Source organism: Sebastes umbrosus, chromosome 23, assembly GCF_015220745.1.
Source record: "Sebastes umbrosus isolate fSebUmb1 chromosome 23, fSebUmb1.pri, whole genome shotgun sequence".
NCBI classification, from domain to species: domain Eukaryota; kingdom Metazoa; phylum Chordata; class Actinopteri; order Perciformes; family Sebastidae; genus Sebastes; species Sebastes umbrosus.
Genome location: NC_051291.1, coordinates 16963666 through 16976860, shown reverse-complemented (window position 1 = coordinate 16976860; position 13195 = coordinate 16963666).

The following is a 13195-nucleotide window of genomic DNA, read 5'->3' as shown; positions in this document are numbered from 1 at the left end:
AGGACATTCTCCCAGAAGCTTTGTGGCTTGTCAATATGCATTTTGGAAAATTCCAGTCTCGCCTTTTTATGATTTGGTGTCCTCCTGGGTCGTCTTCCATTAAGTCCACTTTGGCTCAAACAGTGACGGATGGTGCGATCTGACACTGATGTACCTTGACCTTGGAGTTCACCTCTAATCTCTTTGGAAGTTGTTCTGGGCTCTTTGGTTACCATTCGTATTATCCGTCTCTTCAATATGTCATCAATTTTCCCCTTGCGGCCACATCCAGGGAGGTTGGCTACAGTCCCATGGACCTTAAACTTCTGAATAATATGTGCAGCTGTAGTCACAGGAACATCAAGCTGCTTGGAGATGGTCTTATAGCCTTTACCTTTAACATGAAGGTCTATAATGTTCTTTCTAATCTCCTGAGACAACTCTCTCCTTAGCTTTCTGTGGTCCATGTTCAGTGTGGTACACACCATGATGCCAAACAGCACAGTGACTACTTTTCACCCTTTAAATAGGCAGACTGACTGATTACAAGTTTGAAGATACCTGTGATGCTAATTACAGGACACACCTTAGTTTTCACACATCATTTTTGTCCTGGCCAGTTTCATTAGTTTGTTTTTTAAAATGATTCTGTTGAACCACAATTCAAAAACAATATCTGATTTTCATTAGTTCATTTTCAGTGAATTTTTATTTATTATTACTTTTGTCAGTTTCAAGTTATTTCAGTGACCATTGTGGGTTTTTCTCTCTTTAACGGAACGTTACCAACAACTTTGCCTACGTCTGTATATATCATGTATCACTATTCAGCTTAATAATACCGAGATATGATTTTTGGTCCACATCACAGAGCCCTAGGATGTACATGTTAAAGTGCACATGTAGAATATTTTGTTCAGAGCAGCCGTCATGACCTCATCACTATTCAGATCTGATCATTATTCAGCAAAGGAACCATTCATTCACATCCACTATTTCTCTCATTCCTCTCAATGTATTTCTCCATCTTTACTGGGGGTGTTGCGATTTTGATTCTAAATCATTAAATCAATCAAAATTAGCTTCCGATTTCCACCATCGAAATCAAAAGCACAATCGACGATTACATTTTTTTCTCCGCCCCGCCTACTTGCATGTGTCTGAAGGAAAATACAACTGGACTCAATAAATGTACATCCACCTCATTCACAGTTTGAACTATGAACCAGCACAAAAATCCAAATAACCAACATAAGCCACCACATTACATTACGAACACTAACAAAAGCAACATTTGCATTTTGGAACATAAAACAGCAAACTTAAACTACTCAATCCAGCACTCGGGAATAGGCAGGCATGATTAGATATGTGGGCCGTCCCTGTCGCTACGATACTCAGGGCACTTCCTGCATATGCCTATGGCATTTTACACAGCATGAATTGGCCTATGGACTTTAGTTAGTTAGTTACTTTTCCTTACTCATAGCTCTTCTACTCTTACTTGGTTTAACGTTAAGTCACTGCATCTCCCGACATAACAACACCACGGTTGAATTTCAGCCTACATGCAAATTTTTTCAGAGCAGCTGATATTGGTAGCGAGAGCAACAAGCTTGCAGGGCTGCCTAGTGCCATCTCCAAATCTCCGCCTCCACCCTCGGTGACACCCATGGGTGGCGCACAGCGATCAGACAAGAGAGAAGAAGAAAAGAGGAGAAAAACAAGCACGACAGTAAATTACAACAAAACCATATTTTTGTAGGTTGATGCACTGCAGAGGGATTTATCTTGTGTTTTTGTAATGATTATGTACTGAGGTGGGTCACACATATACTGGTATTGAAAAGATGCAGCTTTTTATATTGTACACTGTCGTAGTCTAATTTTTGAAACACTTTCTGAAATGAAAGGGGAGTTCAGTTCTCTTTTTAAAGAATTTGAAAGTGGCATTAAAGGGGGCATAAAACCAATGATCTGTTGATCTTTATGAATCAAGACTCCATAGTCTAACAATGGCATGTTTAAATTGAAAATTTAACTGAATCGTGACCATAAAATCTGAATTCAAATCGAATCATGGATTTGGAGAACCATAACACCCCTAATCTTTATGCATGGTTAAATACTTTTGACTTTTCTTCTCCTCTCTGCCTACCCACAACCTTCCCCCCATCTCTCTCTCTCTCTCTTGTCCTCTCATTAGCGCTCCCTCTGTAGTGAACAACTCTTGTGGAGCTCAGATGGGAGATGACTCAATGTGGATTCCCAGAGCTACAGGCATTGTGTGTGTGTTGGTGTGTGTGTGTGTGTATGTGCACGCCTGCATTTGTGTGTTTGTGCGCAAAGGTCAGTCATGTCCCTGTGGCTCCTGAGCACTGAGGGTTAGAAGGAAGAATATTTTTTTTCCATTCAGAATTAGAAGTCAGCCTCAGCTCTGTGGGCATGTGTCCCAACACCAACCAGTACTCTCTCTCTTTGTCTCCCTCCCTTGCTCTCAGTCTCATGACAGCTCGTCTGTGACAGGAGTTTTAAATGCAATCTCACTCCACCTCCGCAAGCTCGAGTAAAGATAATTAGCTCTGGATTGTTATTATTCTATATTATAATCAATTTATATGTTTACATCTGTAATAAATGACTTTGAGACAGACTGCAGCCTGAAATGAGCAACAGTGAGGAGCTTTTAGTAGTTTCAGTTATGAGGAGATTCTCTACTACTGCTGCACTTTAAGTGCCTGTTAACGATAGCTTGATTAAATGTCGATAGGGATATCTACAAGTACTGACTTCGTACTCATACAGTAGATATCCTATAACCGCGATGACTGGAAATCGTCATATGTAGGGCTGTCAAAGGTAACGCGATAACGCAAATTTGTTTTAACGCCAATAATTTCTTTAACGTATTAACGCAATTGATCTTTTGGAGGTTGTAGCTCAGTTTTAAAGCTAGAGTGACTGGTAATATATGAAACTAGAAAATCCATTGGTACCAAACACGTCATAGCTTGTCATGAAGAAGGTTAAATGCTCTAAATTTTGGAGAGGAAAAACTGTCATGGCCATTTTCAAAGGGATCCATGACCTCTGACCTCAAGATGTCTGAATGAAAATGGGTTCCACGAGTCTCTCCTTTACAGACATGCCCACTTTATGATAATCACATGCAGTTTGGGGCAAGTCATAGTCAAGTCAGCACACTGACACACTGACAGCAGTTGTTGCCTGTTGGGCTGCAGTTTTTCATGTTATGATTTTAGCATATTTTTTTATGCTAAATGCAGTACCTGTGAGTGTTTCTGGACAATACTTATTTCCAATAATAAATATATACATGCATAAAGCAATCATATTTTTCCACTAATGTTGATAAGAGTATTAAATACTTGACAAATTTACTGTTAAGGGATATTTAAAAAAATGTGAGATTAAATTGAGATTAATCTCGATTAATTATGGACAATCATGCGATTAATCGCAAATGAATATTTTGATCGATTGACAGCCCTAGTCATATTATATTATATATTGATGGGGACTTTTATGTAACGAACACATACTTCCTTTCATCCGTGGAGTATTTAGTCTTTAAAAGATTTAAATGACCTGATTGATAAATTCCTGCCATTTGTTGTCATTAGTGGACAAATTATTTAATATGGTTGTGGCAGCCATAATATCATGAAATAGCAGACTTCCTCCAACTGATTGTGAAAGCTCGGAGCCATGAACAGTGGCATTGCTGCATGTCGCTGATAGTAGCATATTTACATAGCAAGATACTGCTCGCCTTTTTCATATTTGTTATTCCCAACTCCAAATCTTTATCTGTAACACTTTGCTCTCTGAGAGAGAGAGAGAGAGAGAGAGAGAGAGAGAGAGACAGAAAGAGAGAGAGACAGGGAAATGCAGAGAGGGATGTGATATGTCAGGAATAGGTGAAAATTGAAAACGAATGAGGCGTAAAGAAAGAATATCAGGAGTCGTGCAGGTAACAGAAATAGTTCAGTCAAATGAAATTATAGACAGCCTACCCAAGCCTAAGGGTGCCTTAACTAGAAAACTATACCAATAGATCATTTTAAAACTTTACTGCATTTTGTTGAGAAAAGCTGCTGTAGTTTTGGCATGTTAATAATCTCACCAAACACTTCAAGACCCTTGTGGGATGGATTTAAAAGAAGTCTTTGGCCTTGTCCACATGTACACAGGTATTTTTTTAAGTGTAGATTTTTCTATGCTCCTAAAATGCTTAGGATGGGTTAAATGCAGAGATCAAATGTCATGTATGCACCTGTATGTATATGACAAATAAAGGTTTCTTTTTCTTCTTCTGGACAGATTTTTAAAAAAACGTGATTGTTTGGACAGGATTTCTTTGAGAACAAAGGAGGAAAAGCTCCATTTACAAAAATACCCCTGTACGTGTGGACTTGGCCTCTGAATATGTCCTCCATCTAACTTTCTCCCTCTTATGATAGTGCTTTGCCAAATTAAAATAAATGTACTGTCAGTGCTAGAGTACTTTGAGGGCACTTTCACAAGCCAACATTTAGTCTGTCTAATGTAACTCTGGCGCGGTTTCTTTGGGCAGTTGTGAAAGCAGTAATCGCTCTCTGGTGCAGACCAAAACAACCGGTCCGAGACCACTCTGTTTCCAAGCGAACCGAAACGCAGGCTACCTGTGTGGGCATTTGTTGAGCTGGACACAGGTAAATGGCAGGCTAACATGAGTGGGAGAGGACTGACCTGGACTTCTGCAGAAGTCCGATGTTTGCTTGACATCTCGGACAAACAGAACATACAGAATATGTTAAGTCCACAAAAATAGTGACTTTTATAAAGTCATTCTAGATAAACTGAAGGAGAAGGGATTCCCTGCATAGTGGCAGCTCTCGAAACGAAAAAGATAAGTTTGCTCCTTCGTTCACGCAACTTCGTTTTTTATTTGGTCCACTTCAATTTGTGCACTCTGAAACCGAACTGGATTTAATAGAAAACAAACCAAAAGTATCAATTTCATTCTGATTCAGATCAGCCAAACGGACTATGGCTTGTGAAAGCTCCCTGAGAGTACGATGGCTTCCAATTACCCAAATCTCTATGTTTGGAGGTTTAGAGATTGCATTAGATGTGCTCTTACATTAACATAAATTAAAAGTACATTAAAAACACTGCATTTCTCCATTTGATTAATTATGTTTTGTTGTGCTTTTAATTGGATTTAATTGTACTTCTGTATACTGTACGTGTTTATATACTTTTAATGTTTTTTCTCTAAAGCACACTGTATTTCCTTTGGATTAAAGTGTGTTGTATTTCCTGGGTACATTAGACGCTTTAAGTGCCTAATACATTAGCGATTGGTCTTAACTTGTCAGACATTTGTTCATGTTTTCATAGTGATATTCATTTTCCGATTAAAAGTTCTGCTAAGGGAAGTTTTGTGGCTTCCCTCAAATACTGTATATATGTCGGCTGAGGAGCATCATACTGTATATTGAATACAAACTGTCGACAGTCATATCAAAATATGGCAGACATAGGCTGACAATAAGAAAATGACAGGATATGAAACTCAGCGGGAGAAAGCAAGCTGGTGAGGGAAAGAGAGATAGAATATTGCAGAGGAGGATGAAAGCGCAGAAAAAAGACAAGAAAGGGAAATATCAATGCAAGCAAACAACAAAGAAAGACAGCGGGAATTAAAAACTGAATGACACAAAAATATTGAAGAAAGATAAAACAATAAGAGAATGACAAGAACAATGAGGGGAAATGATACATTGAGGCTGAAAAGAAGACAGCCAGTGAGTGCGAGTGGGAGGTAGACTGCATGGGAACAGAGGAAACAAGGGAAGAGTAAACATCCCTTAAGAACACTGTATGTTCCTTTGGGCTAATCAATAACACATGTGAATTTTGCTATTGTCACAGGTCACAAAGGTTTGATGCAGGAAGCACTATAAGAAAAAGGGTACAAGGAGTCATGTAAGAGGGGATAAGGGCAATAGTAACCAGTGTGGTTATCATATGGCGGATGTCTGCTTGTCACGGTTGGCTGGTGAATGGTATTGATGCTCACACGCTCTCACAATCTTGTCATGTGCCAACATATTGCATGGTGATGCCGAAGCATATGGACTGCTAATGCCATCCCTTGCTCCAGGAAGTAATATTATCAAGAGGTGGGGGAGCAGGAGAAAATAAGAGAAAGGTTGAGATAAGGGAAGGATCGGAGAAGTGAATGAAAAAGGGAGAGCAGAAGGAGGAGATGAGAAAGGGTGCGAAGGGTGAGAAGTATGGTTGTTGGAAAGAGAGAGGGCGTGAAGAAGAAGACAGGGGGTAGAAAGAGATACAGATGAGAGAAGGGGAGATAAGAGAGGATGGTAGTGGGAAAGAGAGAAGGAGAGAGATGAGTAGAGCTGTGACAGTATGTTGAATTATAAATGTGTTGGAAGCGAAGCGTGGTCTCATACTCCGAGCTCGCTCTGCCTGCAGTGTGGGTGGTTCATTGATGCGATCTGGCATGCAGGACACACATACAAAGCTGTAATAAAAACTACTACCAAGCAGTGAAATGGTTCCATACTAGAGGCAGAGTAAATGGTGATCATCTTATGAAAGGTCCCCGCAAGCTGGAGTTACTACTCATTAAAGTTAGGGTGGTGAAATTCAGGGGTTAATGTTCAGGACATCATGGGTCAATTTTTTTTTTCTGTGTTTATACAAGACAGTCGTACCTACTGCTATTTGTTCAAACAACCTATTTCGACACTTTCCTGACAAGTAACTTCTTGCAGTTGTGAGTATTTACTGTCCACTCTAAGTAGAGAAGAAGCAGCATGATGTTGTTATACTGTCAAAAAAATGTCTTACAGAGGATGTCGGGGTGAAGGGGTCAACAGAGTGTGTGACTTGGACACAGAAGTACATGGTTTCTTGTAACTGGGATTTTCTTTTTCTTTTTCTTTTTCTTAAAGATAGGCGCAAATATGATTAAAAAAAGTTATTTTTATAAAACGGTCGCTATATCCTGGCAGTAGTACATGAAACAGGAGTCAGAGCTGATCTGAGGTCCACTGTCCAGCTGCAGTCTATGAGAGCCGGCTGTCAATCACTCGCAAACTCATACCAAACAGTCAAACTAGGCAGCGCTGATCAAATATGAATCATTATTATGTTACTATAATGCCTATTTCTCGCCTCAAATGTTTTCAGAATCATCTTGTAGTGTACGGTTTAACTGTAAAATGAGAAAGTTTGTGACGCTGCCGCCATTGTGAAATCTGGTGAAGGAACGCCAAGTTCCGGTTACATGACCGGAGCACAGCCAATAGGAACGCTCTCTCAATGAAATTACCTGTGATTGGTCAAAGTCTCCCGTCACAGGCTAGAATTTTTTAAAGCCTGAAAACAGAGCCATGAGGAGGTGCAAAAGTCTAGTTATCTCTCAGAACACTTGAATTACAATATGTAGAAAGCTTATTGTGGAATCTTTGCCCAATGATGCCAAAAACATACTGCCTACTGCCACTTTAATGATGACCAAAATATCCCCCTTATCTTAAAGGTTCTCTATACGATATTCAGAGCATTAATATAGCATCAAACAACTATTTGCTATGTAAATATATAGAGGTGTAATGTCTACCTGAGCACAGAATGAAATCACTCTCCTTCTGTGTGTGTTGTAATCGAAGCTTCTCTGTGCTTTTTTTACATAGCCGGGCCGGCTGCGCGTGCGTTTATTGCATGTTCATGTGAGTGTGCCCCACTGACTAACTCACAGCCGCCGCTCTGCACTGCACTCATACGCCGGTTAAAGCTAATAACGCCATGGGTCGTCACGGAAGGCGTTCCCCCTCAGGTAAACATTGTTAGCTCTGTCTGCACTATTACGGTTGTTTGCACTGTTAGCACTGTTAGCTGCGAGCCACCGGCTCAGATGTCGCCATGTTAAGAAAGGTATGGAGGCAATAGATATGCTCTGAATTTCAAAATTAGCACCACAACTGCTAAAAACCTTAAAAGTGGAACTTATGTCAAGATTATTTCATCAAACTACGATTTGGTCAAAATGGAACTTTTTTCTCACGCAAGTTATTTTGGAAGACACCAACAAGGGACTTATTGTCATTTAGGTTTTAGGACTTATACCACTACATGTACTGAAGGTGAACCTTTTAGGGCTGGATCCATGCAGCTGGAATTTCCTTCCAGAACACTGTGTAAAGAAAATCACTGATCCTGCAGCCTAACCACAACACACTTGATTCACTATTTCTACATTCTGTGTTTGCGAGTTTCACGATGGAAACGTCTTTCTGTTCGTTACTATATGGAGCCTATTTACACTTTAAGACACTATGCCTGTTATGAAAAGCATGTAAACGCATTGTTTCTGACAGTTTATCAGAGAAAAAAACGTATTAGCTGTTTTTTTATTCACTCATTCTGACTATTATCACAGATTTTTATATTTTAGGCAGTAGGCATACTAACAAGAGTAGATGCAACTGTAGGGGCATCTACAACACATACACAGTACTGCAGCCGCCTGAAAGGAAAATAAATGTAACTGCCAGCAGTTTTACAAATTTCATTGGACATTTTGTATTGCTTGGTTACACAGGTATTTTATACTAACTCCAGAAACATTTTAACCTCCTAGGAAAAAAACACTAAGAAGTGCAACAGCTTCATTTGCAACCACTTACACAGAGACCTTATATAAACCCTGTAAATACATTAGATGCTGTGAATTCAAAGGCCCTGTGACACACACTAAGATGCAAACATATATTGCAAACTGCCTCATACTTCCCTTTAAATTATATTCTTCCTACTTTGAAATTCACCAGTCACTTTGAGGTGTGGCAAAACAACGCAAATATTTGAACTCCTGCATCAGGCGAATATGAGTCAGCCTGTAATGGTATAAAGGATGGCATGATGACGATTACATGCATAACACTGGCTTTGACATTTTAGCCTAAGCTATTCATCTTCCAGTAAGTCTGCCATGGTGTAATGGATTTTTCCTCAGCTTTGGTCAATTAGAGAACGGAGGGGATGGAAAAAGGAGGAGAGGAGAGAAGAAATAGATGCAGCGAGATGAAAGGGGAGATGAAAGGAGACCCATGTGGACATAGAGATGGAGAAAGAGATAGACTGAGATAGAGAGGAAGGACAGAGAGATAAACAAGAGTCAGTAAAGATAGACAAGATAGAAGAGGATGGGCAAAAGGGGAAATGGTGAGAGGGACAGCGATGCAGGGACAATGAAAGTAAAGTGATTAAAGTGACTAAAAAAAAGAAGATTATTTGAGGAATTTAAATTGATATAAGAAGGAAGAGAGGAAGCTTAACAAGAACAGAGCAGCAGATTGAGAAGCGAACAAAAGTGTTGCGATAGAGAGGTCAAAAGAGGAAGAAGTTAAGATGTCAGTGTTTGGGTCTGATATTTAATCTGACCCAGACATCATTAATCACAGTGGGACCAGACTGTAGTGAATATAGCCCAGATAATGGGAAGAAAATTTAGACAGGAAAACAGAGGAGGAGCCATAGACACACACTTTTATGTTTTTGCTGACTCACAGTAACTAAAATAGGAAGCTTTTTTTATGATGGATTCATAGTTTGTCATGCACAAGCAAACAAACTGACAGAATGTAAAGCTACAGACATATAAATCTAACTTCACACACAAGCCTATGAATAGTCATTAACATTAAGGTGCACATACAACACACTGAATTGTCTTCTCACACTAACACACACACACACACGCAGACTAAACAGCATGATAGCTTCTCTGCAGCGTCTCTAGAGGAAGCAGAGCAGCGACTACAGTGTAATTAGGTCTTGCTTGGTCAGGAGTTTTATTGGAGGCTGGGGACTTGTCTGGAGAAAAAACCCATAACTTTCATAGAATACCATTAGACGGAGGGGAAGCATCATAGCTGATATTGTCCATAAAGAGAGCGGGCGTGTGAGGAGTTCACTAATCAGAGACGGCCCGACGCATAGGCAAACTAAGCGCCTGATTAGCGCTTGACACGTCCCAAAAGAAACAGATATACGCTCACGACGCAAGTTGCATAGGCCAAAGCAAATTACACAAGGGCCCCGCCTCCCCCTCCTATCAAAAGGAGTGTCAATGTTTACAACTTCGATGAGAGGATGAAGCGGAACTATCCTTCTGGTCACGAAAAGAGAAAGAACAAAAAAACAACACAAGTTTGAATTGCGGGAACAGCAATCAGGTAAACGTGTGTTCTCTCCTCTCCAAGTTGGTGTCAGCAAATAACAATAACGTAAAGTTGATGTGCTAGCTTACAGTGCATCTCTCTCTAGTCTAGCGATGCACAGACACCGGATCGGATATTGTGCCGATACTGTCTCAAATAGCTGGATGGGATATCGGTGACAATGGGGCAGATCTATTAAATAAAATTCTATGTTTATATACTATATACATTATATAGTGACATTTTAATTCCTGTTTAAGTTTTGAATAATTTGTTGCTGCAATAAAAAGGTTAACCTTCTGAATTGTTGAATTGAAGTTGTTGGTGTACGATTTTATTATTTTAATGATAAATAATAATTCACTAAATTTGTATCTATGTATTTATTTGTTACATCTTGTTTTACAAAGTTAGGAAAACAATGTTTAAGTCAAGCCTGATGTTGCCTTACACATAGAAGAATGATCCAAGTCACTTCAACGCAGTGAGGCATACAGCTTATTAATTAAACACTAGTATCGGATCGGTACTCGGTATTGGCCGATACCCAAAGCCCAGGTATCGCTATAAGTATCGGGACTGAAAAAGTCGGATCGGTACATCCCTGCCTGCTAGCCCCTTCCAGGGCTGTGTTTTACGACTTTGTGCCTGACAAAATGAATGAAATGAGTGAAATACAACTTTTTATTACGTTTGATAAACGCCAACGGGCAACGGTGTTTATAAGCTGCAGTTCGGAATAGATAATCGCGTCACGCGTGAACATGTGTTCATATGCGCATTCAAGAAATTAAACTAGCGCGGTGAAGCATAACAAAAATCATGAGCACCAGTACCTCAGACATGTACCTGCCTGTCTAACTTGCATTCACCTAATCTAGTTAACCTAGTTAGGTGTAGGAGCAGGTGTGGTGTTGAGTGAAACTAGAATGGTCAGGTGCACTGCAATATCGAGCAATGTCTGTCACTACACCCATCACTTAGAAAATGTGGCCGTGCGGACTGTTCGCACAGTGGTAGTTTAGCGATCTACGTGCATGTGTGGAATTCATCTTCTAAGCGAACAGTATAAACAGAACTATTATGCGTCCGTAGTGTCCGCAGCTGTCCATGTGCGTGTCCGTTTGGGAGTATAACCGAGGCTTTAGAGTCATGCTGCTAACATGGCTAAAAAAGTCCTTTAGTTACGATCCAGATGTAGTGCCATTAATGAAGGTGTATAGTTGAAGAATCATGACTGCAGCTACAAGAGAGCATGAAATAAACCATCTGTCTGTCTATACAGAAGATTTGAAAACACAGCGACCTGGCACTGCAAAGAAAAAGCCATAACCTTAAAAATGTTTATCCCTCAGCACAGCAGGAGGCATCAAATGGCAAATTCTGGTCAGGCAGGTGAGCACATATCTTTGAGGTTAAAGGACTGAGTGAAACATCAAGCACTTTCTCTCCGACAGTTCACTGCCTCAAACAAGCTTCACAAGTCAAATTGTTTTGTTTAGGTTAAAGGAGGTAAGGTGTTTGCAGATCTGAGTGAAGTAGAGGAAAAAGGCTCAACTCAGGGCAAAAAAGCCCAACAATATCATAAATGACTGGAGAGTGCGTTGACCACTACTGCTGTTCATATTGTGCGGTGACTTGAAAAATCAACTTCATATTTCCGTGATTTATTTGGAGGTAGGAGACTTTCTGCAGCCCTATAATTTCTCTAATTCTGTTTGATTTCTCTTATTGATGGTGTCTGTTATGTTTAAAGAAAAAAGGAGGAACATGTATCGTATGAAGAAATAGAATTAATTCTAATATCAGACAAATGAAGAGAAAACAGCGTTGGAGAATTTGGACAGAACTTCAAAATTCAAGTTCAATACCAGACGTGTTGTCCAAACTTCACTCAAAAATGATGTATTATTTTTTTTTACGAGTGCAATGTAGGAGAAGTTAGGTCTTGCTGAAGCTTATGAAATCAGGACAGAGGCTACACTTTATTTAAGAAAAGTTTAGGTATTAAAGCTTTAACATCCCTTTACAGAATGCAGGATAGGCAGTGGGAGTCATGAAGTTCATAATGCGGCAAAGGGGAGAGAAAGGTGAACGGTGAACTGTTTTTAAAGAGGTTTGATAGCAAACCTTTGCCTGCACTATGCAGTCATCACTTGCAGAAAGCCCATTAGGATGAGATTTTATTTGTTGTGCACAAGGTCTAAAGTTTATCCCTTCGCTCCCACTCAGTAACACAAGGTCACCTCTTTGTGAATCTCGTATATAATCTGACAAAAGTCTCAAAGAGAAGAATATAGGAAGATCCACAGGATGAACTGATTCTTGTGAAACACAAAGTCTTGGTTCCTCTTTCTGCAACATCCCATGTGGTTATAAATCTTTGTTATGAGAAGGATGAATATTCCTATAAATAAGATGACAAACAGACAACAAAAGTAGACCCCCACCACCCCCACCCAAGAACATGCTCCATGTTGTTGCGAGCGCCTCTGCTAATAAGGCGGTGAACGGTAAAGCTCAGCACTATTAACATCTGTGATTAAATGAGACACTGAGTTTCACTGCTCGTGGACTTATTCCACAACAGCTTTCCAATTTTCTCTCTAGATGCTGGCTCTCCTTTATTAAACATAAAGTCGGGTATCAAAGCTGTAACCTCAACAACTTATTGTATCTGCCTACAGCAATAATGTAAATCTGAGAGCAGCTTTTAAGCGCATTCTCAGAGTTGTTTTCATGTGGATGCTGGCTCGCTAAAGGAAAAAAAGAAGATATTCCAGATTGATGATTGGATCCACAATCTTCAAGAGTCTGCATAATAGCTCATTCCTCTGAGCTACTGACTCTATCAACAGCTTAGCCTGTCTGAGATCATTTCAATTTTCTCTTAGCCTAGCTTATCAACACTCCTATATTCCTGAGGGGATGCTTTAACGCACAACTTCTGACCCTCT